Source organism: Felis catus, chromosome B2 (assembly GCF_018350175.1).
Source record: "Felis catus isolate Fca126 chromosome B2, F.catus_Fca126_mat1.0, whole genome shotgun sequence".
In the NCBI taxonomy this organism is placed as follows: domain Eukaryota; kingdom Metazoa; phylum Chordata; class Mammalia; order Carnivora; family Felidae; genus Felis; species Felis catus.
In genome coordinates this window covers 137,780,641-137,808,506 of record NC_058372.1, presented here as the reverse complement: position 1 = coordinate 137,808,506, position 27,866 = coordinate 137,780,641, and the positions used below count along the sequence as shown (strand labels likewise).

General features: G+C 36.1%; 1 long non-coding RNA gene across 1 annotated transcript; it reads left to right on the top strand.

Annotated features, from left to right (window-relative positions):
• The first annotated feature begins 15,165 nt into the window (after nt 1-15,165).
• LOC102899522 lies at nt 15,166-20,874 on the top strand. The gene is made up of 4 exons (XR_440371.3): nt 15,166-15,255; nt 15,615-15,827; nt 20,469-20,525; nt 20,754-20,874. It is a non-coding gene; the product is annotated as an uncharacterized LOC102899522 (long non-coding RNA).
• The last annotated feature ends 6,992 nt before the right edge of the window (nt 20,875-27,866 follow it).

Genomic DNA, 27,866 nt, shown 5'->3' with positions numbered 1-27,866 from the left:
ACAGTTCTTTTCCCCATTAAAGTCTGAGAAACATTAATCAGTGTGTTTTTCATATCTTTCTCACTTTGTTATTCTTTAAAATCTTCATGTAGATTGTGAAAATGGCCAGATTTTTCATCCCTGTTTATATCCATGCTTTCTGAAATGTGACTTTGTAGTTCCTCCCATCACTAGGTAGAATTTATTTCCCCATCATTTGAATTTGACTTGCTTTGGTTAATCAAATTCCACAAAAGTGGCAGTGTACCAGTTTCAAGCCTAGGTAATAATGGGATCTGGGCACTTGTGCTCACTCTCTTGGAACCCTGGGACTACCACCGTGAGAACAATTGCAGCTAGCCTGCTGGAGAATGAAAAACCACATGGAAAGACCTCACGGTCCAAGCTGTCTCAATTTAGGGCCCCCAAGACCAGCTACCTATCAACTGCCTTTGTAGCCATTTACAGACGTATAACTGAGCCCAACCAAGACCGAAGTCTCCATCTGACCAATAGACCCATAAGCAATAATACATATTTAGTGTTTAAGCCACTGCAGTTTAGATGCTTTGTTATACATCAATCAGTAACTAATACACTTCATGCATCAAGAAACTGAGTTTAGGGAATTTTGCTGGTTTTCCAAAGTCTTCATAATCAAAGTCAACCCTTTACCTTAAACATACACATCACGTATATACTTTCACAACTTGAAATTCTCCTCTGAATGTTTCTAGCTTTATAATTGGGGGGGGGGGGGGGGGGCAGGTGGTAGTCATAAGTATCATCATGTTATTTAAAATGCATATATAAAATAAGATTATTCCTTTAAAACTCACCTGAAACTTTACCTCAATTGTTTTTTTTCTAAATAAATAAAAAATGGGCATGTAAGTGATTTTCATTGAATTTCATAAAGCAAAACCATAAATCCAAGTGAATATATTTAGTCCACATCATTGTCTAACTTAGAACTGCCTTCAAGTTTGAAGTCTTTGCAGCACTTTTGTATACCTATATAATCTACATCATCATAGGTAGTTTGCATTAGCTCCAAACTTCATTTGAAGAGACAGAGTATCTACTTGGTTAATTAAATATGTTTAAATATGTAAGATAATGTGGCTCTATAGTATCTGAAAAGGGAGACTAACAATGGAAATTTTCTATTTGCTCATACACCCTCCTCTTCTATACTTTTTGCCTCTTCAAATTCAGTCACTTATTTACTGTTATTAATTCCATGCAATTAACTTCAGAATCTCTGTGCCTAACCACAGCTTACTTTTGAAGCATCAAATACCCTGTATCAACTACCTGTTAGATAATTAGACTTGGTATCCTGCAGGCACCTGTCAAAGCATAAATAAAATTTGAGGTCATGTCTGGTACAAACTTTCAACTTTACTTTTTCAAGGTCTTATTTAAACTTTATGAAAATCATGTTATGGCTCAATATAATTTATTTTCCAAACAAAGCAAACACACTTTGGAAATATTACAACTCTAAAGGTTAAACTTGTAGATCAGAAATAAAGCAATTTGACAGCAAGAGAATGCTTTCAACTTTTTAAGCATTGAATTTCCAATATAAACAACCTATTATTTAATCCATTAGAGTTAAATTTAACCCTTAACAGATTATGCCAACACTTCTATTTAACAGATGTACTCTGCTTAGCAATGTATTTAATCTATGATTGTTTGTTAGTTTTAATATAAATAATTCACAATATAGTGTCATTAAAAAAAACAAAAAATATTTTAGGTTTGTGAGGTTTGTTTCAAATTTTCTTTTTAATGAAACCTGTTTCCCTAATTAAAAACTGACTAACATTTATGATTCCATGTTTTCCTTTTTCAAAGAAGGATTTAGTCATTTCCACACTGAAAAACAGATGTGTTTAAAATTCAATTCTTCATTTTCTCCAGAAAAACCTCCAATAAAAGCTTTTGTTGCTGTTGTTATTAGTGTAAAAATTATCTCTTTAAAACACAATTATACTTTTAGGTCTTTCTTTCATATATCACATGTTTGTAAATACTTGCCAAATGAATGAAAAGCAAATGCTTAGTTTTACAAATAGGCGCATTCTGTTTTTACACTATTTATATAAAAGGGCCATATTTAATGGCAAATAATGGTAATAGCAATGCCAGGAAGAGAGGAAGTCAGCAACTTTTAAGCTTCCAGCCACTAATTCCAAACTGGGAACTGGACAATGCAGTAGAGTATCCTTACATTGTCTGCATAGTAGTTTATTTTAATAATTTATGTAATAGTCTATTTTACAAAGTGTACAGTGCCTCTTTGTAATGGTAGAAGATGCTTTCTAGGTAGACTGAAAATATCATCTATTGATGGGTAGCAATCGTCAAGGAGACGAAACCTTCCTTTCACCACTTAGTGCAGTAACAGAAGAGAGAATATTCAGGACAGCTACAGCAGTTGGTCTGCAGATTTGACAAAGATATTTGTAAAATGTACTTATACTCTCGGTCCTCAATAAATCAGATTTCATGTAATCTGCAAAAAGCCAGGCTGTCAAAAGACAACCCAAATCTTGAGCATTCTGTAAGCAACATGAAGGCAAAGACAGAGAAGCTATCTTTCTAATTTTAATATCAGCCATGAAGCAAGAGACCCTTGTTGTTGTTCATGGATTTAAGTGGAAATTCATGGAATAGAAATGGTAAGGGAAAGATCCAGGGTTAAAATAGTGATAATGAAAGAGAATATCTTGTTATTGCTTGTGCAATAGTTTATTTTAAAGATAATTCTGGATAAGTGGTTTGATGTTTATGTACAAATGTTAGTTAATTTTCAAAGAAACCCAATCAGAAACTATGGGGATGGGGGTTAAATAGCATAAAATTTGCTTAATTTTGATTAACACCATCAAGCATCGTTAGTATTCACCCATGGAATGGAATAAAAGAATCTAACAAGCATGGAAAACTTATCAGCTGATTACCCTTGGCCTCAATGTCTAGAGTTCCTGCATTCCTCCACTTTATCGAGGTCCTGCCATCAGATTTGATCGTAAGTCTGGCCAGTTCTGCCATTAGAATATCATTGTGCTGCCTTCATGAGTTTTCTGTTTAAGGAGTTAGTTGGAGTGCTTGACCATAGAGACAGACTCTCCTATACTTCAGTGTATGAACACATAGTTTAGGTTTGGCAGAATTTGGTTTAGGGCTTGCTCTCATTATAATTTATCGCTTGGTAACAAGGTTGTGGTGGAGGACTGCACAATTCTCAACTGTCTCTTAACACTTGGAAAATATCAACATTTAAACAAAGAACCTAACATTTACCAAATGACTAAATTGACTAAGCCAAATATAGATGAGAGTTAAAACAGTAAAATTTCTTTTAGTTCTGCTCAGATAAAAGCCTTTCTAAATAATTGTTAAAAATGACTATTATTTGATAACAGGACCTCGCAGTGAGTAGATCTATGACACTGGTTATTCTGTGTTGTACCACTCATAAATATATACGTATCTTCACGTATATTTATACACGGAAATTGTTAAACCAACCCTAACCTCCTCATTTCATGGGATAAAGTCATCAATGATGACAATCCAGTCATCAGTCGTGTACTATATCTTCTACTGTGTGCTAGTACTGTGTGCTGTGTACTATATCTTCTACTGTGTGCCACAGTGTGTAATTAATGTGCAATACGCCCTGTCATAGGTCATTTTTAAGACAGCAAGAGAGACAGACCAAGTAATAGGTCATATGTAACACAAAAGCAGGATGTGATGAATTATGATGTCTTAAACAAGATGTTGTAGGCAAAGACAGCGTGCCACACAAATATTCATACTGGAGAATCAAACGGTTCTCACAATAAAACTATATGAACACAGAGTGAGGGTTTCCAAGCAAAGAGGGAGTTAAGTAAAGGTATACCAGATGAATGAAATAGCACAGCTTTACAACAATACCTCTATACTTCAGGAATACTATGAAGCTCAAAGTCAGTATAATAAGGAGATAAGGGTATGAGAAGGGGAAAGAGATGCCACTAGAAATTGTTCTGTTGGGGCGCCTGGGTGGCGCAGTCGGTTAAGCGTCCGACTTCAGCCAGGTCATGATCTCGCGGTCCATGCGTTCGAGCCCCGCGTCAGGCTCTGGGCTGATGGCTCAGAGCCTGGAGCCTGTTTCCGATTCTGTGTCTCCCTCTCTCTCTGCCCCTCCCCCGTTCATGCTCTGTCTCTCTCTGTCCCAAAAATAAATAAACGTTGAAAAAAAAATTTAAGAAATTGTTCTGTTGAAATCAGATCATGCAAGGCTTGTCACTAAAGAAATGAGTGATCATTTTAACTTACGGTGATGGCAAGAGAGTTATTTCTGTCTGTTTTTAACAGGAAATGAATGATGTAATGAAATCCACAGTGAGGAATGTGTGAAATCTACAGTTATGAGTGTTTCGCAATGGAGACTGGTTTCAAGCGGGGCAAGACTGGGGGAGGAGAGAAACATGAGGAGAATATTGTAGGATAACAGTCCCATTTCTCTCTTTACTAAGTATCAAAGATTAACAAAACATAACAAGGTCTAGGGCGCGAAACGTACAGCAACCAAAGCCACCCCGAAATCCAGTGGCATAAAAATGATGTGGAGAATCTTGCTAAGACCTGTATAGACACAAGATCTCCAAAATGTAAGGAAAGGTATCACAAATAAACAAAGTACAACAAGAAATTAATCTGACGTTATCTTTACATTTTCCAAGGAGAAGGAGAACGGGACAAGCAGACAAAATTTGAGTAACTTCTGATGTGTTATTAGCCTTACAACCCACCTTTAAGTTACATTTAAAAATTAGCTTAGTTTTTTGGATGGAGACAAGGAAAGCCCTTTTTATGCGTGCTCACTATGTGCCCTATGACGAGAAGAAGCTTCAGGAATCCCTAGGTCTTTGATGTATGCTCGCTTAGAATGTCAGAGTCATATATGCTCTTCAGGGAAGCTCCTTGAATCTATGTCAGCTTAAAAGCCGCTTGAAACACCAACCCATAAAGTAATTCTGTCAAATACTATAGAAACATGCAACCCATGCTTGAGGTTCTATAGTTCTATACTTTGTTGTGACCTACAATGATTTGCCATTTAATATTAATAATAGTTCTTAGACCAGGATTCTTAAAAAAGCATGAAAAGCTGACTTTGATGTGTGTTTTCTTTGAAAAGCCGTGATTTCCAGCCCTGTGCGACATTAGCAATTTTCAATGCTCTATGACCCTTTAATTTGGATTGGAAACTAAGGCTACATGTTTGCCACGTTCTATCTGCCATATTCTTAAAGGTCATAATGAATTTTTTATTTGCTTTTTTATATTTCAGTGTCAATTAGAGCATAATTCAGTACTCTTCAATTTCCAAGATGAGAAGTGAAAAGGCTGAGAAAAGCAATTACTGAGATTTCTTATTTTCACCCCAGACTTTGTAAGACTCTATTCTCACTCAGCGCTAGGTCTCTAAAATAACAGATGTCCTAGAAGTTTATAAACTAGCTTATGTCGACGGTTTGGAGTTTTGCTGCAATGTTAGATATAGAAAAAAAAATGTCAGATACAAAATCCACCCAGAATAAAAAGGCCTTAAAACTGACCAGAAAGGGATAATAAAAGGGCACCAAACTCAGTGTGGAAAGAGAAAAAAATCTATTAAATAACTGCCAGCATGTGACTTGCTATGGGTCTGCACTCTTGTTGCTTTATTTCTTAGTGTTCTAGTATTCTTATTTATAATGGAAGTATCATACCTGACCTACTACCTAGCATTATGTATTACAAATTTTCCTAAAAGATAATATATAAACTGTAAGTGCAGGAGAACGCCATAAGAAATAATGTTTTATATATTTTATGCTTCCTCCATTTCATTGAAAAATAAGGATCAAAAAGTAAAATGATAGTATGTAAATATAGAGTTTCAGTTTCCAAGACTAAAATGAAATTTCTACCCAAAGAAACCCTTCCACGTTTTAAAAATCTTCCAAAATGTAAGACTGGTTTAAGTGTGATGGTATGAGAAATACTAAACAACTTAGAAAAGGAAGGGAGGAAAGAAAGAAGGAAGGAAAGAAAAACGGATTTAGAAAAGATGCTGTTTACCCTTCCGTATTCTTGACTGGGACATCTAAACAGTCATATTTGCTTCGAGTTTTGCTTCAGTGGTCCATTTAAAGAGATCAGAAGAAAAGCCAAAGGTAACATGAAGTAGAACCTTTCGTATCTGAACCCCTGTAAATGGAAAGAACCAATAATGGTGGCAAACTGAGTGGATAAATTAGGGAAAATCTACTGTCTAGTAAAAGACTGTAAGAATATTATCATCAGCATTGACTCTGGATGATAGTTAAAAATTATTTTCCCCGAAAAAAACTCTCTAACACAAGCCAAATACTATTTAAATTAAGAACAAGTATTCTTAGTAGCTTCATGGTTAAATACCAAAAGACAAACAACAGCAACAACCCTAGGAAAAATGTGCACCCAAAGAAAATTTTGAAAGATTACATTTAAATATACAAGAGCTCATAATGGAATAGACAATGGACTAGACAAAGAGTCAGAAGAAATAACAAATAATATATTCTAACCCAGAAATACAGCAAGTTTTGGCATTATCAGATAAATAATATGAAGTAATAAAATTTAACATGTTAAAGTATTAAAATGGAAAATTAACAAATAAGAAATACATTAAAAAAAAACTATACAATTTTACCAGGAACATTTGAAAAAAGTCATATAGAATTTTGTTAAATACAATATAAAACAATTGAGATTTACTCAATAAAGGTGCTCAGTAGCAAATTCAAAGGCACCAAGGAAAGAATTAGTAAACCAGAAAATCAATCTGAGGGGATATCGAAGAATGGATTACAGAGAGACAAATAAAAAATACGAAAAACAAAATTTAAGAAACACAAGAAACTAAGAAAGTCTAATGCTTAATCAAAGTTTGAGTAAAAGAAAGAAGAGGTAGAGGTTCCATTTTGTGATAATCCTAGGCTTTTCCCTCTAATATACTCTGTCGGAAGAAATAATGGCTGAGAACTTTCGAGAAGGATAAAAGACATAAATTCTTCGATGCAAGGAGCTCAATCAATCCTTCCCCAAAATGACAGATGATAGATAGATAGATAGATAGATAGATAGATAGATAGATAGGGAGATGACAGAATAATAGATAGAAGATAAAAAAAACAAAACCAGAGACATTTAGATCACCAAGGCATATTTAGGAGTGACAGAAGAAAAGACAATAGAACAACAGGCCACTAACTGCTTCAAAGCAAAAACTAGAAAACAGAAAAGAGCGCCAGTCTGCCCAGAAAAATATGGAAGATTAGTAAACACTCAATTACATATAAATTGACTGAAACTCAATGCCAAAGAAAGAAATATATTCAGATTGAAGGGAAACAATAGGATCAGCAAAACTGGCATAGGAAAGCACAGTGGGGAAGCAGGTGAGCACGCTCAACTAAAAAAAAGAGGCGGGGGGGGGGGTTGTTGAGACATCCTACTGATAGGCAGAGCCAAGAAATACCAGCCCAAAGTCCCTTCAAGTGAAAAAAGCATCCCACTACTTTTAAGATCTAAAGAGCCTAAATGTCCATCAACTGATGAATGGATAAAGAAATTGTGGTCTATATACACAATGGAATACTACATGGCAAAGAGAAAGAATGAAACCTGGCCTTTTGTAGCCACGTGGATGGAACTGGAGAGTGTTAGGCTAAGTGAAATAAGTCAGGCAGAGAAAGACAGATACCATATGTTTTCACTCATATGTGGATCCTGAGAAACTTAACAGAAGACCATGGGGAAGGGGAAGAGGAAAAAAAAAGTTACAGAGAGGGAAGGAGGCAAACCATAAGAGACTCTTAAAAAACTGAGAATAAACTGAGGATTGATGGGGGGTTGGAGGGAAGGGAGGGTGGGTGATGGGCATTGAGGAGGGCACCTGTGGGGATGAGCACTGGGTGTCGTATGGAAACCAATTTGACAATAAATTTCATATAAAAAAATAAATTAAAAATTTAAAAAACGATCTAAAAACAATCAGGATAGGGAAGAAGCCTTGTGATGTTGAAGAAAACAAAGCATGGAAGGTATGTGGAGGACAAAGGAGGCAGAGCAAAGTCAACACAAGATCTAAAACAGAAGGGACTATCTTGGGCTATGGGGGCAATATCTGTAAGAGTCAAGGTAAAGAGAAGGAAAGAAATGTTTATTGGTAGAAGCCCTCCAGAAATAATACAGCATCACAGAAGCAGATTTTTTTCTGGCCACAAAAAAAAAAACAAACAACAAATATCAAAGAAATTATTCATCATTTTACCAGCAAAAAGGTATCCTTCGGGCTAAGCAACCAGTTAAGTACACTAACTTCTTATCTTTCAGAAAGCCTTCTACTAAAAGCCAGTGGAGAAAATCCAATTTATTCAAATATTGACGACATAAAAATAAGACAGTAGCACTCATACAAAGACATTTCAAGATAAAAGAAATACATTAAGCAGAACCTCTTAGAACCCAAACCAAACTCACCAGAAAAAAATGTCATCACCAACAGAAAGTAGTAATGAAATATTTCAACCTGAACTTAAAAGAAACTCAAACAGAACAATTGCATCAACGAAGAAACATCACAAAGCAAAATTAAGAAAACAAACAGAAAATGTCAAGAAAACTTGGGGTTATAGCTCAACAATGAGAAACTACACAGGGAACTCACAGATTTCAGGAAAAAACTGAAGAAAAAGACAAAAAGTTTTCATAAATGAAAGCTAAGTTACAAGGAACACCAGTGGGTATAGCCACCAGAAAAAGGCGTAATAAGGGACAAAAAAAAAACAAAAAAACAAAAAAAACAAAAAACAAAAACAGAAAAAGGACAGATGTGAAAAAAAAAAAGAAACAAAAAAAAGATTAAAAGGGATTAGAGAAAACATGATTTCGGCTAGATGACTGGTCTCCTTGCCAAATGTGGATTCTACCTTTTGCCCAGGGTGACAGGTGCATCCCCTAAAGGAGTGGCAGCAGTAGCCCTTTATTTCTGAGAAAATACCACTTCCCCCTGGAATTGTAGCCCCTTCTGCCTTTCTTCTGAAGGATGGCATCCACTTTTCCATCCCATGTCTTTTTCATCTTCTGGCATTTCATTGTCTTCACTACGTTCTTTGGGGTTAACAAGCCCCTTGCTTGTGTTCTCTTGATGTTTAGCTGCCTCCATAAACTTTACCCTGATGGATAGACTCACAGGATGAATGTGTGGCAGGCAAGTGATACCGATGAACTAAGAGGAAATCGAATGATGATAATAGTCCTGGAGATGCTGGAGAGTTCAAACCTACCAGAATTGTATAGGTGGATATACTAACATTTAGAAAAAGACATTCATTTTCATATAAATCTTCTAGGGAGCAGAAAAGGGCCAGACTTATATGATAATATTTATATACCAAAGCCAGACAAAAAGTGCTAGAAATTATAATTAATATCCATTTTCATTTCATTAATATGCAAAACTATTAAGGAATGTGTGATAATAGAAAATAAAATCTAGCAATGTATTCAGGTTAATGTATCATTACCAAGTTCAATTTATTCCAAGGATGCAAAGTTGACCCATCATTTGAAAACTTATTTATTCATCATATTAATAAACTAATTATATGTTATGTGTATATGATCATGTCATGGTACAAAAAACCCACATTTGATAAAATTCCATTTCTAGGCAATGTTGTATTTGAATTTTAACTGGTGATCAAAAAAGTTTATATCATGTTTCACATCCCACCAATTTCATCATCTATGGTAAGATACTCATTGACAAATGTTTACAGAACAGTGTTTTTTAATTCAATATGACCCCAAAGGCACATATAGCAAATTATGAATTTTTGTCATTTTGCAATTGTGAGTGATAAAAAATAATGGCCAAATAATGATAACAAGTCAAAAATAACCACTCAGGCCCAATAATCATCAGTTGTATTGGTAACCCAGATCTAGGATCTGATACTATATTTCATCACACAATTCAATCAATTATGAGTAAGTTTTCTCATCTTTGAGATTTTTAAGTACACTTTTAAGCAAATAGTTGAAAAAAGTCTCATACCCTATTGAGGTTTTTCTTTCATGTGCCGGAAGCGGTCTCACAATATTTAACACACAGCTCTCAAGTTAGGCCCAGGTAAAAAACACAAAACTTATTTTTAAAGGGAAAATGTCACCCTTTGACACAAAAGCCAAATGTGTTTATACTCACACTCTACTCGGAGGTCACACATGGTCATGACAATGGAATCACAGAAATTGAAGACTAAACCTGTCTTGCATGAGAAGGGCCTCCAGAAATACCAACTTTGCTTCTTAAGTAGAAATAAAATTTATGAAAACAACTACAGTTTTTAGAAGAATAAATTATATGTTGATGACTTGCATTTTATTTAAAAACATTTCTACTTCAATCAAAATGAAAATAAGAGAAAAATTAAATTCGACTGAATGCAACAAATTTCCTTGAGTTCTAAAGTATCGTAAGCGAAGAAAAAAGGCTTAAATGCATTCAAATTCCTTTTTCAGGGCCCCAGTACAAAGAGCCCTGCTGTCTCATTACCTGCCCCTACAACAAGAAGGACAACTGCCAGCTCTTGTGTTTTCTTCATTTGCTTTCTTTCTTTCTTTTTAAATGTGGAAATCAGAAATAGGATGAGTAATTGGAATCCATTAAGGTGTTATCTGTGGGCATATCATTGTCTTTAATTCCTCATTCATGTAGAAAGCAGAGCAACAAAAATTAGTGATTGAAATTATTGTTTCTTTTTAGTCCCAGGTGTCAAATGCCACAGGGCACAGACCAAAAGTGTGGACAGAGAGAAAGAGAGGATATAGGCCATTAACGGGGTAATTAGCACTAGAACAACAATTGAGAACAGAAGTAATAGCCTATTTTGTGTTTTCTAAAAGGCACTAGAACATCTCTCTACCAAAATGCCACTTAATCTGGTGCTACCAAGCCTGAAATTCTGTAGTTGTAAATCTGGTCCATTGTTTTAATAAAACTGTTCTCCCCCTGACTCAAATTTATCCATTTCTTTCACCCTTCGGGGCCACCATCTGTCAACTTTTCTCTGGAAAGTTCTGCTCCTTACCCATTTGCTTTTCTATCTTTTCTCTTTCACTGCATTTTCCTTGTAAGAGTAATTTTTATAAAATATAAGTCAGGTCGTATTGTTACTTGCCTCAAACACTTTGGTGTCTTCACAGAGCACTTGAGTAAAATCCAATCTTTATCCTGAGTTCCTAAGCTTTATATTATTGGAACCATGTGAATGTCTACAGCCTCAACATATGTCCCTGTTCTTCCTTATCTCCAGGCAGGAATCACACTCCCTTTTCCTAAAATGTGACACTCTCCACTATAAGTCATTTGTACCTGTGAAATCTCAGATACTGTGTTCTCCAGACCTTGCCCTCACTGGTTTCTAATTCCTAATCTCTGGGTTTAAATGTTGTCTCCACTAAAACTTCATTCTCTTTCTACCTTAAATCAAGTAGTCCTTCTCTATAATTCTTTGTCACCAGGCACTTTATTTTTTAATGGTTATAATCACAACATAAACATGTTTATATATACATGTTTTTATTGTTTAACTTTCATAATTGAACAGAAGCTTAAAAATTTTTTTTTAACATTTTATTTATTTTTGAGACAGAGAGAGACAGAGCATGAATGGGGAAGGGTCAGAGAGAGAGAGGGAGACACAGAATCTGAAACACGCTCCAGGCTCTGAGATATCAGCACAGAGCCCGAAGCGGGGCTCAAACTCACAGACCGTGAGATCATGACTTGAACCAAAGTCGGACGCTTAACCGACTGAGCCACCCAGGTGCCCCCCCCTTTTTTTTAATTTTTTTTTAACATTTTATTTATTTTTGAGACAGAGAGACAGAGCATGATTGGGGGAGGGTCAGAGAGAGGGAGACACAGAATCTGAAGAACAGAAGCTTCTTGAGGGCAGGGACTGTTTGTGTCTTATCTGCCATCGCATACCCATCACCTTGGACAGTGTCTACCACAGAGTGGACAACAAATACTTGTTGAATGAATGACTGAGAGAAGGACTGAGAAATTTCAATTACGTATATATACAAATACTGAGTCCAAAATTTCAAAGAAGAATTTAATCTCATAATTTTATTCCTATTGTTCGTTTCATTTTTCATCCATCTCCTGAAAAGACTCTTCAACTCTAGTCAAAGATATTAAGTAACCGTGATCCATACAAATGCAATGTTTTTCATCAAAAGGTATTTCTTTTGAGTGGCAGTAAAGCCATTGCTGAAGTAAAAGTTCACTCTTTTATTTAGTTTTGTAGAAGACATTTTTAGTAGAAATACTGAAAAATAAGTCTATAAATCCTCAGTCTCCCTTAAGAGAAAGCTTTCACAGAGAATGATTTATAAGGCCAAGACATGAAGAAACTTGCAAGTAAACTCACATTAAACCTCATTTTTCTAATTAAGCCCTATATTCCACAGTCTTGAGGAAGATGGAAGAAATAGGAGTGAGGAAAAATAAAACAAAACATACAGAAGGAAAATATTTGCTTTATATATACTGCAGACTATGATTACTTCTGACTACTTCTATTGAATTTACTCATTATGTATTTATAGTTTTGTCTTAATTATTACTTTAAGAAGTTGTTTCAAAATGTTTAGCAAGACGTTGAATCACCAATACTTTGGTATGAGATAGACCAGGATCTGAGGACTTGCACGGCTCTTAGTGGTGTGGACTTAGGCAAATCATGTCATTTGTAAAAAGTGGGTGAAAATATCAAGCTCAGTGATTATTGCTTAATTACAATAACGAAGATATGCTAATAATACAATTCCTGGCACAGACAGCATACAAATATACTATTGTGATTATGACTGTCATTGTTTTGATGCAGCTATAAGATGACAGCTTCTAAAACAACACACACTTTGTTCCTGCCTTCTTGCCGCCTCCAACCCAAAAACACAGAATCTGAGCTGTTAGCAAAGAATTGCTATGACATTAATTTAATACACATCGTGTTTCTTAAGAGTGCGTCTTCTCCTGATCATTGAACATTCTCAAAGAATTGGAGGAAATAGAATGTTAGATATAGTGCTTTTTAAATAAAAAACAGTAATTACCGGGGTGCCTGGGAGGCTCAGTTGGTTAAGTGGCCAACTTTTGGTTTGGGCTCAGGTAGTGATTTTGCGGTTCGTTGGTTCAAGTCCCACATCGGGTTCTGTGCTGACAGTGCAGAACCTGCTTGGGATTCTCTCTCTCACCCTCTTTCCCTGCCCCTCCCGCTCACTCTCTCTCAAAATAAATAAATAAACTTAAAAAAAAAAGAAAAGAAAGCAGTACAGTCACGAATAATAAAGAACAAAGAATAATAATAAAGAATGAAGAACATAAAAATCTTAGAGCCTGAATTCTAAAAATGTAATATATATAAGAGAAAACAAAGACAACTGGCTCATTCACTTACACAACAAAAGTTTACTGACACCTTTCGTGTACCATGGACTGTTATCTGCACCAGAAATAAAGGCTCCTTTCACTTATTTTTTTGCCTATGTTTATTTTTTTCATCTGTATTGAGGTATTATTGTCAAATAAAGTCAAAATACATTTAAAGTATGCTATGTGATGATTTGATTTATGTATATATTGCAAAGGGATTCCTACCATTGATTTGATTAACACATCCATCTGCTCTTTTCTTTTTGGTGAGAACACTTAAGTTCACCTCTCTTAGCGATTTCAATGATACAATGCAGAACTACCAAATTTAGTCACTGTCTTATACATTAGATCCTCAGACCTGTTCACTTTATAACTGAAAGTTGGTACCCTTTTACCAGCCACTCTCTGTTTCACATTTTCTTTATCCATGTATTATCAGTCAATGGACACATAGATGTTTCCATATCATGGCTGCTGTGAATATTGAATATTGTGAATATTGCTACAATGAATGTGGGAGTGCAGGTATCTCTTCGAGACAGTGAATTCATTGGATTTAGATGTATACCCAGAAATGAGATTGCTAGATCATATGTAGTTCTATCTTTAATTTCTTGAGGAACCTTCATACTGTTTTCCATAGTGGTTATACCAGTTGGTATTCCCTCCCACAGTGTACAAGTGTTCCCTTTTCTCCACATCCTCATCAGAATTTAGCTCTTTTTTTTGATAATAGACATCCTAACCCATGTGAGAGGATTTCTCATTATGGTTTTGAAAAAGTGGTTTCATGTAGGAGATGAATCTCATCAATCAGCCCAGCTGGAGCTCCTGTTTGCCTGTCAAACCTTATTGACTGTCCAAGCCACCATCTTTATTCTTAGTGGCTTTCAGTAGCTGAGGACGTGCCAAGACCCATCAGTGTCCCCGAAGGGAGGATTGCAGTCAAAACCTTCATGTAAGTGGATTAGAAGCTGGACCCTTAGGTTGCAGCTGAGAAAGTATGAGGTTAGGTCTCTTCCAGGGAGAAACAGGGTGATGGATGTTGTTGCTTGTTCCACCTGTGCTAAACCCAGTTGCATAGCAATGGGGATGTTCTCCTGTGTCCATTTAAGACTTACTTCTTTGGAGTGGCTGGGTGGCTCAGTAGGCTGTGTCTGACTTCAGCTCAGGTCATGATCTCACAGTTCATGGGTTCAAGCCCCATGTAGGGCTCTCTGTTCGGCACAGAGCCTGCTTCAGATCCTCTGTCTCCCTGTCTCTCCACCCCTCCCCTGTTCATGCTCTCTCTCTCTTTCAAAATAAATAAACATTAACAAAAAAATTTAAAAAAAAACGGATCTAAACCTGCCTTCATGAAGGCTTATGAAGAAAGAAGACATGAAGAAAATAAATCAAATAATTAATATAAAACATAATTATCACTTGAGATAAATGTTGTTGAATAAGAAAATATGGTTCTAAAAGTTATATATGACATACAGAACCATGAACTTGTGTAATAGAAAGACCTGAACTGACGGTATAATGTGTTGAAAGATCAGAGTCATGTTTCATTACCAATAGATGGCATACAGGTAAAGAACAGAAGCTAATGAGCAAAAACAATGTTCATAAAGGTTCTAAAAGGTCATAATAGACTAGATAGGTTGTCATAGTAGCAATGGAAGAGAGTAAGTCTCCTCATTTCAACACTTGTGGAAACTTACAATGGGCAAGTGAGTGCAATAGACAAGAAAAAAAATTAGTAAGGAAAAGTTAGAGTGACTAGAATGTACCAATCACTAACACAAGAAGCAAATAATCAGACGGTCATCTCTTAATTGTTATTAGAAAGACAGCAATTCTAGGCACCATGACACTGGGGCTCTCCTCCCAACTCTATCACTGGAAAATTGTGTGACTTTAGGCACACAATTTAACCTCCACTGGTTTTGGTTTACCTGAAAATCCTTACCAGTAAAATAACCAATTCACTACTAAATCTAATTACCTCTCGTAGAATAAAGGGAATTGAAAAATTGTAACACTTTATTTTTGAGTGACAATTTCATCATTATTTGTTCTTTCCCTCCAGGGTGGAAATCAAGTAGCTTCATTCTGAATCAACTCCAACTGTGTGGAGTTAGCAGAGTGTTCCTTCATTTCTAGATGGTACTTCAATTGAAAAAAAAAAATCCTGGGGAAACCATCCCCACTGGGTTTGTCAGTGGTATAGAGAAGTGGGTGCAGCTAAATCGGGATTGGATAAGAGCTCTGCCTGAAATGAAGGTATACAACCCAGAAGACCGTAAGTATGAGCTGCATTTTTGACAAAATGATACACTGCAGCCTAAAACTAAGTGGAATTTTCTCATAACAGGCTGCAGGCCAAGCTCTAAATTTTGTGGCTCATACTAACTGTATTGTTTCAAGGGAATCTTAGAAACGGTAAGGACCCGCTTTCTAAAATATTAGTGTGTAATTCCTTGGGGCTTCTTCATTCTTAAATTGAATATGGATATAATAAATATTTCCCCAGGATACCAGAATAAGTAGTATAGAGTCAGAATGCAATTAAGTAGCAGAACGGTGTTTCTCTGTGTCTGTGGCTGTGAATCCATTCCTCTCCCGAGAAAGAGAGAGAGTTAATGACAGGTGGACCACATGGTTAAGGGAGAAAGGTTTTTCAGGGTATTGTGTGTGTCATGGCCTCATCCCCTATGTTTCAGAATGAGATACATTTCTCTGCTGTGATAAGGTCGTTCGACAACCTTAGAAACTAGAAAAGATAATCAATACTAGGATGCTGGCCAGTGCAGCTCCTATCCCGTTCATATGCCCAAGGTGATGCTGGATAAGCACCTAGATCTAAAACAAAAGAAATAAAAGCTGGGACAACACGTGTTAGAAATAGGAACAGTGTCTTTCATGCTTCCCCAATCAGATTTTGGGTTTTTAGAGTGTATGAAACACATGTGTTTACTTCTGTTTACTACCGACACCCTCCTGAAATTACATTTAAGTGGTATTTTCTTTTAAGGAATAAACTCACAAAAACAAAGATGATTGTAGAGGAGATGTGGGTAGACAAAGTGTTAGAAACCAAGAGTGAAGAAGTAGTGCAGAAAAGTGGTGACTTAACAGAACAGAAATAGCAGAAAGCTTGGCATGGTGGACACACGATGTGCCATGGATTAGATCCTCCTTTTGGAATGAAAGACATGTTAATCCACCTGCTGGGAGAACTGAGGATAGACAGCCCTCAGCTTTGGGCATAACAGCTGACAAGTCCTGGGGCATTCCACCTTCCCAGGGTATCCTGCATCCAATGACTGACTAACATTGTTATAAAGGCCTGGCCCCTCACTCAGTTCTGAAGGACAGTTCCCGCTTAAGCTGGAGGCAAAGGGGGTCTTCGCTGGAACTACACTGGTACTGAATTTCTTCCTCTTCTCCACTCCTACCTTCTTCCCTTCCCCAAGAGATAATCTTAAAGGTATTCCCTAATAAGTTTCCCACATGTTGCCCAGGGAAATTAATTTGTGGCAGTTGGTTTTAGAAGTAACTTGAGGAAGTAGATGGTAAATATGGAACTTAGGCTTAGATCCTTGTCAGCCAGAAGGCAAAGAAGACTCCATCACTGCAGCTGCAACACACGGTCCCTGGCAAAAAGTAGCAATGAGAGTGTTGAAATTTTCATGGGCAGTGAACCTGGATACTATTCCAGCTTGAGATACTGCATTAGCAGCTATAATATATCTGGCAAAGGACAAATATGGAGTCAATTGTGACCATAAAACAATGGAATTGGAATTACTGATAAGTGCCAATGATGATTTCGAGGAAAAAATGTAACTAATGACTGAGCATGCGTAGTAGGCAAAACAGAGCGAAACTCAGAATTCTCCTTTTAGCTCCTAAAGACATTGTCCCCTCCTACACCTGACAGCAAAGCAAGGTGAAGGGTAGATATAGCACTTAATATTAGAATAGAAGAACTTCAACAATCTCAAACACTTGCCTATATGCCAAGGTCAGAGTCCTGGCTGAAAAAGGAAGGAGCCCTGACACTTGGAATAGGATTACTTAGTTTGATGCACTTAAAACTGTTGAATTCCAGGATTCCCCTTAATGCGCGGTACCAGCAGAAACAAGCACCACTTGCTGTTGAAGCTTAGCACTCCCCTCTTGCTTGAAGGTGATGAAGGTTCTCACGCCTGCAAGAAAGCATGCACTCTCCCACCCCAAGCTTCTGCCTTCGACATCTCCTCTTGATCACGAAGTCAATAAACAGTGCCATGCCTCGCCCTCACCAGTCAGCTTTGCTGCTTCTCCTAAGGGAGAAATGGGACTGTACTTGGAAGGAACTTCAGGAATTAGCCAACGTGTACATTCAGGAGTCCAGAGAATAAGCCTGAGACTGGATTGATTCTAAATGTACGAGACCAAGATGCACAAATCATAGATTTAGATAAATGAAAGTTTATCACTATGGGGGCATTTTCTCCCATAGGGTTTAAAACTCCTGCAAGGACCCTGGGAAAAGGTGCATTCAGCTTCCAGGCAGTTCCAAAAAGCATGCAAAGTGACTATCCATGTATGGTGAGAGAAGCAAAATGTGATGGAATTATCCTATGTTCTGGTAATTGTACATCAGAGAATTAATTTTATAGCATGTCACTTAATATCCTGTGATACCTAACATATATTCAGTTCTCAGAAGAGGAAAGCCAGTGGTCAAAAAGAATGGGACAGAATGCTCTATCATACTCGTAAGGACAGAAATGCAAAGTTAAACCACAAGGAAACACCAGTGTGCTCTCAATGAATGGCAACAATTGTACATCTGTGCCAATACCAAACATTGCCAAGGCGTAAAAACAGCACTAATTCCCATATGATGTTGATTTCGAGAGCATATAGACAATATCTAGGAAATGTGATAACGCATTACCACAAGCAAAGCAATTCAGATCTTAAATGTATACACCATAGCAGAAGTTAGACTACTTTTATATTTGAACATTTTATAGCCTTAAAATGTATTGAGGATGATGGACATGCAGAATATTTGTTTATAAGGATTATATTCATCAATATTTAATGTATTAGATACTATGTGATTTCCATTATGGGACATTCTTGAAAGGATGAACTATAGAGATTTAAGAGCAGAACAATGCTGGCCAGAGATTGTGAGGTGAAGAGGGTGACTGTACAGGAATATCACAGAAAGAAAAAAATATTTAACATATTAGAAATTAAAACAGAAAATTTACAAACGCGGTTTAATTTTTAAAAATCAAAACAAGGGGCGCCTGGGTGGCGCAGTCGGTTAAGCGTCCGACTTCATCCAGGTCACGATCTCGCGGTCTGTGAGTTCGAGCCCCGTGTCAGGCTCTGGGCTGATGGCTCGGAGCCTGGAGCCTGTTTCCGATTCTGTGTCTCCCTCTCTCTCTGCCCCTCCCCTGTTCATGCTCTGTCTCTCTGTGTCCCAAAAATAAATAAACGTTGAAAAAAAAATTAAAAAAAAAATAAAAAATAAAAATCAAAACACACCAATCACACTAACACATAATACATTTTTCGTAAAATGACTACATTCTTAAAAACAAAACGATTGAAAGGGAGGCATGTTTTTACAGTTTTGCAAATCTTTTTACTGCCTGTTAATAGAAGACAACTGGAGTTCTCCTACCCACTTCCACATCGTTTTGTAGTCATAGCACGTGCCATATTACCTCTGGAAAACTCCATTCTGCAGTCATGAGACAATGAGCGTGAAAACTATAATTATTGCTTCATAATTAATAACTGACCTCACAGGCCCCAAACCACACTTTGAGCACTATTGCATTCGAGAAACACCCAACTTGTTTATAAGGAAACCTTCAAACATATTCATCACAAGATTTTTGAATGAAAGAAAACTGGAAATAACACCAGTATCCATTCATTTGGGATGCAATGTACCTCTAATGGTATTCATGTAATAAATATCACTTGACCATTAAAATGAACACCTAGAGATCCACGTACCTGCATGGACAAATCTCACAAATAAACTTAATGGAAGAGAAAAAGTGGCAGGATGCACACAGTCTGATAAAATTAATATAAAATGTTGAGACATGCAAAGAAAAATCATATTTTCTGGGCATACATAGATTTGCCTTAAAAGATAGAGAAAAATAACTATGAGGTGGATAAATGAATTCAAGAGAGTTGCCTGTTCTCTCGGGGTTAGTAGAAAGAAATACAGGTGAAGAGATATACAAAGGGCATTATGATTCGATTTGTTGTTGAATTTCTCATGTTTGGTTATTCTTTTATGGGTTAACTTCATCTTATTTATTTATACCTTTCTGCATATTTGAAGTAGTTCATACTTCTGCTGATAATGTTATTATTAATTAATAAAAATAACCCATGAAATTATTAAGTGGTGATTAGAATAATTGCTCTGGTAATGTTTACAGTGCGAATGGTACAGTGGTACAATATGAAAAGGCACAAACTTCCAGTTATAAAGTATATAAGTCATGGGGATGGAATGTAGATTATGGTGAGCACAGTGAAGAATACACAATTCCATATTTGGAAATTTCTAAGAGAGTAGATGTTAAGAGTCCTGGTCACAAGAAAAATACTGTAACATTGTAACTCATCACAAGAAAAAATTTGTAACTATGTATGGTGATGGATGTTAACTAGACTTCGTGTGGTGATAACTTTGCAATATATACAAATACTGAACCATTACGTTGTACGCCTGAAACTCATATAATATTAGAAGTCAATTGTACCTCAATTTTTAAAAATTGGATTCAAAAGTAAAATAGCTACAAAGAGAAATGGCTACAAAGGAAATGGCTACAAAGGAAAAGGGAATTATGTAGGGATTTTTTAAAGTAATATAGGATTAAAGAAGGCATTTATTTTCTTTTAGGTGGGAGTGACCTGAACAAGGGAGGGACTTGAAAACATGGGGAAGATAAAGATACAGGTAAGAAGTGGAATAATGGAGGGAGCAAGGTGTGTGTGTACTGACGAAAGGGAATAGAATCTATAGCACAGGAAGAAATGGATCTCAGGAGGAAAGCCAACTTTCACTGGGGATTCTCTTAGGGGGAAAGAAGGATTAGTGTTATTGCAGCTAAGTTTGGTCAGAGATTAAAAGTTATGGAGAGTTCACATTTGATGGATTCTGTTTTTTTTTCCTTTTTTAATATAGAATGGGGTAATGGACCGTATCAAATGGAGTATGGAGGACAGGTGGATGCATCCTTTGAAAAAAAGAAGTTGACTTAAAATATTCAATTTTGTAAATAATTATACAGAAGGATTTCTGGTAACTTCCTTTCTGGTGTCTTCTTTGTCTTCCCTATTATTGCAATGAGTGAACTGTCCACGCGCCTTCATAAAGCCACGTCTTCGACACAGTAGCTCCCTTAGCTCCTATCACCTACCTAAGGTTATTCCTCCTGTCGTTATATTCCATACCCTCACATTATCAATTCCCCACATTTACTGTCACGTTCCTGTGTCACCAACAGAATATGTTACCTCTATCTTTGAAGGAAGTCTCTCCCTTTACCTCAAATACTCTTTTCCTTGTCACTCCTTCCCTGCTATCCCTTAGAACAAAGCTTATGTGTAGAATCTGAAAAAAGTCAAACCATAGGACCAGAGAATTGGACAGCAGTTTCTAGAGATTTCAGGAGGGTAGGAAGAGGATGGGGAGATGTTGGTCAAAGGGTATAAACTTAACAGTTATAAGATTAATAAGTTCTGGAGACCTAGTGTGCGGCATGGGGATTTCAGTTACTAACACTGTATTGCACACTTGAAATTTGCTCAGAGAGTAGACCTAGAATGTTCTCACCACACACACACACACACACACACACACACACAATGATAACTAGTGACGCGATATATGTGTTACATTAGCTTGATTGTGATCATCATTTCAGTCTATACATCTGTGAAATCACATTTTACACCTTTAAAAAAATCACATTGTGCAAACTGAAAAATAAAAACAAAACTCAAAAGTGTTGTCCTGACCGCTCTCCTGTGCTCTCTCTCTTTTACCCCAGTCAAGCTTTTGTCCCCAACACACAACTGAAACAGTTCTCACCAAGACCACGAAAGATCTCTTAATTTATTTGTAATCTAGACTTTATCCACTCAACCTCTGTGATCTAATGACACAGCTAAACTCTACCTCCTTCCTGGGCTTTCACCTCCTTGCATTCAGAAACACTCCCAATTGGTTCTCTGGCCATTCTTCCTGTGTTTCTTCGCTCCTTCTCATCTCTCCAGTGCCAAAACATTTAAATGCTTCAGAGTTTAGTCCTTGGATTAATTTTCTTCTCTATCTAAACTCATTCTTTAAGTAAATCACAACCAGTCCCATTAAGACATGTAAAATTTTGATATTTTCCTCATGGACTTTTACATTATTTTTATTTTTAAAATGTTGAGTTAAAAGATTCTCTATGTTGATTACTAGGGTTTTAGTGCCCTTCCCTTAAATTCTGCACTGGAAATGAATGCCTTATTCACCTCTTGTCCCAGACTTACTAAATTCTACCTATATTCTAACAACTCACATATTTTTATCCTCTCCCCCCTGAATTCCAGGTCCTTCCATTTAAATATCCTTTTGATATCACCACCTGCCTAATACACATCTCAAGAATTTAGCATAACCAAAATTGACTCTTCTACCAGACCACCAACAGGTTGCTTCAGTATTCCCCATTTTGGCAATTGTCCATAGTTGACCAGTTCCAGGAGTAGGATTCTACTCATTATAGCTGCATTCAGTCAACAGTGTGATATGGTGTTGTTATTCCTCCACATCCATTCATACCCCTTAATTGAACCAGCTTCCATCAGAAAGTACAGTTATTACAGGTCTCTTTATCTCTTTCAATGAAGGGTCTTTAATGCCACCAACACCTGCTCTCTTTTCATATGCTCATGATTACATTGTTACACCTCCCCTTATCTTCCAATGAGATGTAGATCTCAACATTTGAGGAACTTACAAGGTAAGTAACTCTCCCCCAAATTCTAGGATTTCCAGGTCTCTCTTTTGGTATATATTGCCATGATACTCTCATGTGCTCTTTCCTAAAAATCAAAGTGCATTTCATTTTCTGCCATTTGTGATAAAAGTAATTATGCCATTATCAATGACCTAACACATATAAATACATGATTATTTTAAAATTAAAGAGCAAATTCAATGATAAACATACTATTTTTAAAAGGTTAAAAACCCTTCTGATTATAAAAGATGAATTGATTTATGTAATTTTCTTTTATTTAAATTTTAATATCAGCAATAGTGTTATGGTCATGAATACCTCCCTTCCTCAGGCCAACCATGGGAGTATTTCACACTGCATTCATACATAAAATGAGCTTGTTTAAAAGGGAATGAAACTGATCCATGTTACCAGACCCCATCCCTGCATGCTAAATCTCTGGCTTGTTACTTTTCTTGCACTGCTATCATTTTACTTGTAAGGCAGAGGTTAGAGAACACGTGATGATTGACTGAGCTTCCCCAGAACAGACTGACCATGTGATTACTTCCCTGTATAATATGAGTGCCATGGGGAAAGTAAGATACATTAATAGTTCTTTCATCTGAGGATATATTTCTTAGACCCAAAATGTTATATGTGGGTCAGCAGGAATGGTTTTTATTTTGACAATAAGAGCAGCATTTTATTGAAACAATTTTATTTAGTAATTGTCTGAAGATTTTTTTTCTTCCTTGAAGTGTTATTTGTACTTAGGGTGTCTACCATACAAAACAAACATATTTATCTTCTCTTTGGCTATTTATTCACTCACGCAATGTTCTCAACGTCTTGTGCCCCCATCCCTCAAACTTCACCAATGGTTTCCATGTTACACTATTTTTCTCTCTCCCCTTCTTTCCCATCTATGCCCACTGCTCACTTTTCTCCTCCAATCTGAGCAGATGTCACAAGAGCCAAGATGATTGTTTAACAACAACAAAAAAACAAAAATAACAAAAACCCTCTTGTTTCAAGAGTCACAAGCAAAAGACATATGTTTACTTAATATCAGTAAATGATAGCAATAGCACAAGATAACCGGATAGAGCATCACCATCAAATAGACAGATGAGCTACACCAACTCAAAGGTCCTACCAAAGCACCCAGTTGTCAATTTCATCATCTGGCAACATTACAAATTCCCTTTGTGAAACTACTAACTTCTTGACCTGGGTCAGAGACCAATAAAATGATAAACTCTTTCTAGTATCTCTTTATCATTTATGAAAATGTATGGCTGTGAATAAACAAGCTAGCTTAGACTTTTGCAGGCTTGACACCATTTGTCCAAATGAAGTTGTAACAAAGATGTCCAGAATTTTAAATAAAAACACAATTGTCAGAATTCTGGCAGCATCTAAATGAATGCCCCACAGGCTTCCTGATGAGGTTATAATCTATTGATTGATGACTGTTGAAGCTTTGACTATTGATAATACTATAATGTATTGACATTACCATTTCTGACAGAAATAACTCGAATCTGGTCTTCATACATTTCACTGGAGAGATAAACTTCTTACATAGATTTTTTTATCTCAGTCTCTTGATGGTTCTTTAGACCCTGCATTACCAGTTGAAAGCTCTAAATATTATTCTCTCAGCTGCTAGAACAATTTATTCAAGAATTCAAAGACTTTAACAAATATGTCAGGTACTCTGCAAGGAACTAAAAATAGGACAATAAAAGAACAAACATTAATTTTCATGCAGGGCTTCATAAAATAGAGGAAGATACCAACATTAAAGCCAGAAGAAAGGCTTGCAACTTCAGGGCAGAACTCAACTGAGCACCAAGCAACACTAATGACAGGATATCCAGATATCCATGTCAAAATATGTTTATTTTGTTTTTAAATTTATGGAATTAAGAAAAAATTTTACAACCATCCAGCTAGTAACAAATAACTTATTGACAAAGAAAAATTAAAAACTGAATTGGCCATCTGATGAGTCTTCCACTATAACAAATAGTAGAACACATTTCAAGTGGGCAATATTTATTGTAAAAATGCAACTTTTAATCTAGCTTTTATTCATGCCTAAGGACATTCTTAGACATGGCCAATGATGGAAAACTTTCCCATGTTTTCTCGTAAATAAAAACCTGTCAACGAAATATTCCACAGAAAACAGAAATTAATAAAAATTATGATCTAAACAAAAATGAAATTATGAAATTTAAAAACAGTGGTCTATGAAATCAGTAAAAGTGATCTAAAGTCTGATAAGTGTATTTTAAAATGGTATAAAGCTCAACTCAAATATTAATGTACATCATGAAGGACTTCTATAAAAATTAATGAAAAATAAATTAACTATACAAAAATAAATTAATACTAACATTGACCTGTGTCACAGCTATCTCACAGGGTTATTTGTGAGGATTAAATTTTTTAGTACTTGCGAAGTGCTTAGAGCTATGAATGGCACATACTCAACAATAAGGTGAGCCATGCTGATTAAATAATGATGACAAGATGATATTATCATTCTTTAATAGCCCATATCATCTCAGTAAATCCAGAATATGAAATGAAAGTATAGGGGAGCAAAATTTGCCCCCTCAAAATGTCTTTGGCATGAATTCGTTTAAGCCAATCATTTCTCAGAAGCAGAAGGCTTGGGAAGAACACTTGACCTTCCTCCAACCTGTCTAAAAGAATTTAGATAGTGGAACCGCTCCAGGAAGAGGGCTATCACATAGGTAACTACTGGTATAATATGAACTAGGTATGGTAAACAGGGAGCAACCTAGCAAAATCTGTTAAAATTTCTCTCTACCTCCCATTGTTGTCAAGTGGCCTTGCAAAAACTGTTTACCAAACATGTAGTCTTTATCATCTTCCTGTGAATTGTCTTCCTCCCCTTTGCAGTCTCAGACCCTTAACCCTTAACCCCTTCTTCTCCTTAGCTCTAGATGGCATGTAAGCCTCAAATGCCTGACTGCCCGGAGGCCTCAGAATTTTACAGAACTGCCGTATGTACGTAATTAAATTTGATTTTCTCCTGTTAATCTCTCTCATGTCAATTTAATTCTTAGACCAGCCAAAGAATCTTGAAGGGTAGAGGGAAGGAAAGGTTTTGTCCCCAGGAAAGGGAAGGTAGGATATTTTACAATCTTTTAGAAGAGATAAGTACTGTTCAATCTCCTTTGGAGATTGGATTAACATTTTTCCTATCCCTAGACAACTCTTTTTCTGGATCTCCAATGTACTCATTCTAGGTGTTTATATTTAATACAGTAATCAACACATCCTTCACTAGGTCACTATCACTCTATTTTCCCCTTTTCTTCCCTTCACGGTGAAAATTCTTAAAAAAAACATTTTGGAAGGATGTTAGGAAGGACCAATAAATATCATACATTTTACCCCAGAATCCAGAAAAAAATTAAATAAGACTGAGCACACTGAGAAGTATCACTTGCATCTTTCGCTGCTACTTATTGCCTCTACACTCTACTGGCTTGCTATTCTTAATAAACATTCCCTTTGTATATATTCATTTTATTAATCCATCATAATATTTAAAATAAATAAATGATAAGTGTCCTGCTATTTTGGAAATGCATTTAGTGGTTTGCATAATTATGCTCTTTTCATAATTACCCTCACAGATTTTCTGAAAGGCGTAGAGAATAATTTTATCTACTGAAAATGTTCTTTTCCTCTCCAGTTGAAACTAAATACATGCATATAGCAGAGTTACGTTTACTCCCTGCAAAGTTGCTAATGAACATTTCTGGACTCAAAAAATAACACAATCTCCAACCAAGCATATATTTAAACATTACAGGAGCTTAAAAGAAAAAAATAACAATATTTAGCATATGCAAACCGAAACTTTTTATACACTTAAAAGAAACGTTTTAATATTTGACAACTTGCATAAAGTCTTAGAAATAAAAAGTTTTGTTTGTTTGTTTAAGTATTAGTTAAGAAGGCCATAGACATAGGAACTTCCAACTTTGGGTCTGCTTATTACCAATCATCCTGATAGATTTACTGAGAAATTTATATTCAATTAACATAAATAGAAATCAAAGCACAGATATATAATTAGCCGAGATAATATCTAGAACTACAGTTTTGGTGTGCATTTTGAACCAGCAGCTTAATTGGGGGCTTTCTTCCCACTAAATCCCACATATAATCCTTGGAAATTATTAACAGCCTCTGGCTGGCCGTACAGAATTTTAAAAGTCAAGAGAAAAGGAAAGAGAAAGGATTCATTGGCCAATCTACCTAAAAGCCAGACCACTTCAGCTGACTTGCTAACTAGGTGTGATAAAGAACTACACTGATCCTTCTACACTGATCTCTCAATGTATGAAACACTAGAATATGTCACATGAGCAATATTGTGAAGTTGTGTCAAAGACTAGAATTTTTCATGAATGAGAGGACAGAAGGAAAAACAATGAAGTATGTGGCCCTAATGGCAAACAGAGACACTAATCCCCATAGAAAAACTGCGTAATACAAAATTATCCAGGAAAACAACTTGTCCTTTTTTCCATTCTCTGAGCCCTTAGGCTCAGGTTGTTATCATAGCAAAGATTTCTCAGTTTATGCTGTTATCCAAGGCTTTATCAATGAAATTAAGCCTGTAATAATAATATCACCTGCTTCTCTTAAAATTTTCTTCCCAATGTAAATACATATAATCAAGAAGTTCATGGTTTGTGTTCAGAGATTTCTTTCATCCCTTGCTTCTTCCTTCCACTTAAAGTCAACAAACATCTTTGTCTCCTCAATGAACCAGCTAACGGTGATTTGGATCTAAGATTCAAGAACGAATAGTGAATATGGAAAGAAAGTGTGGCCCAGGTGGTCTTTGAGGTAAGGACACATGGGAAATAACTCAATAAGTAGAAGGTCAGTCAGTTTTGTTTCCAAGGGAACTCCTGATGGGAAGGGCTTATTGAAAAGTAGAGCAAAGACAGAAACTAGAGGAGAATAAGGGTAGATTTATTCCAAAGGCTGTTTTTTTTCTCTCTAATTATTTTCAAATTTTTGGTGAAGGCAGCTATCTGGAACAGTTGGTTTACCACCCCTGAATTTTGTTTCAACAAAACCTCATAAAAGGGGCATGGAGATGAATGTTCCAAGTAGTCATTTTATAGTGTTCCAAAATTATATGAGCTGCCAAGGAAAATGAGGTGAAATAAAAAAATAAAGTTAAAAGTGTATTTTAGAAAGCTGAAGAGCAACAAAGAAATCTACATGGCATATGGAAA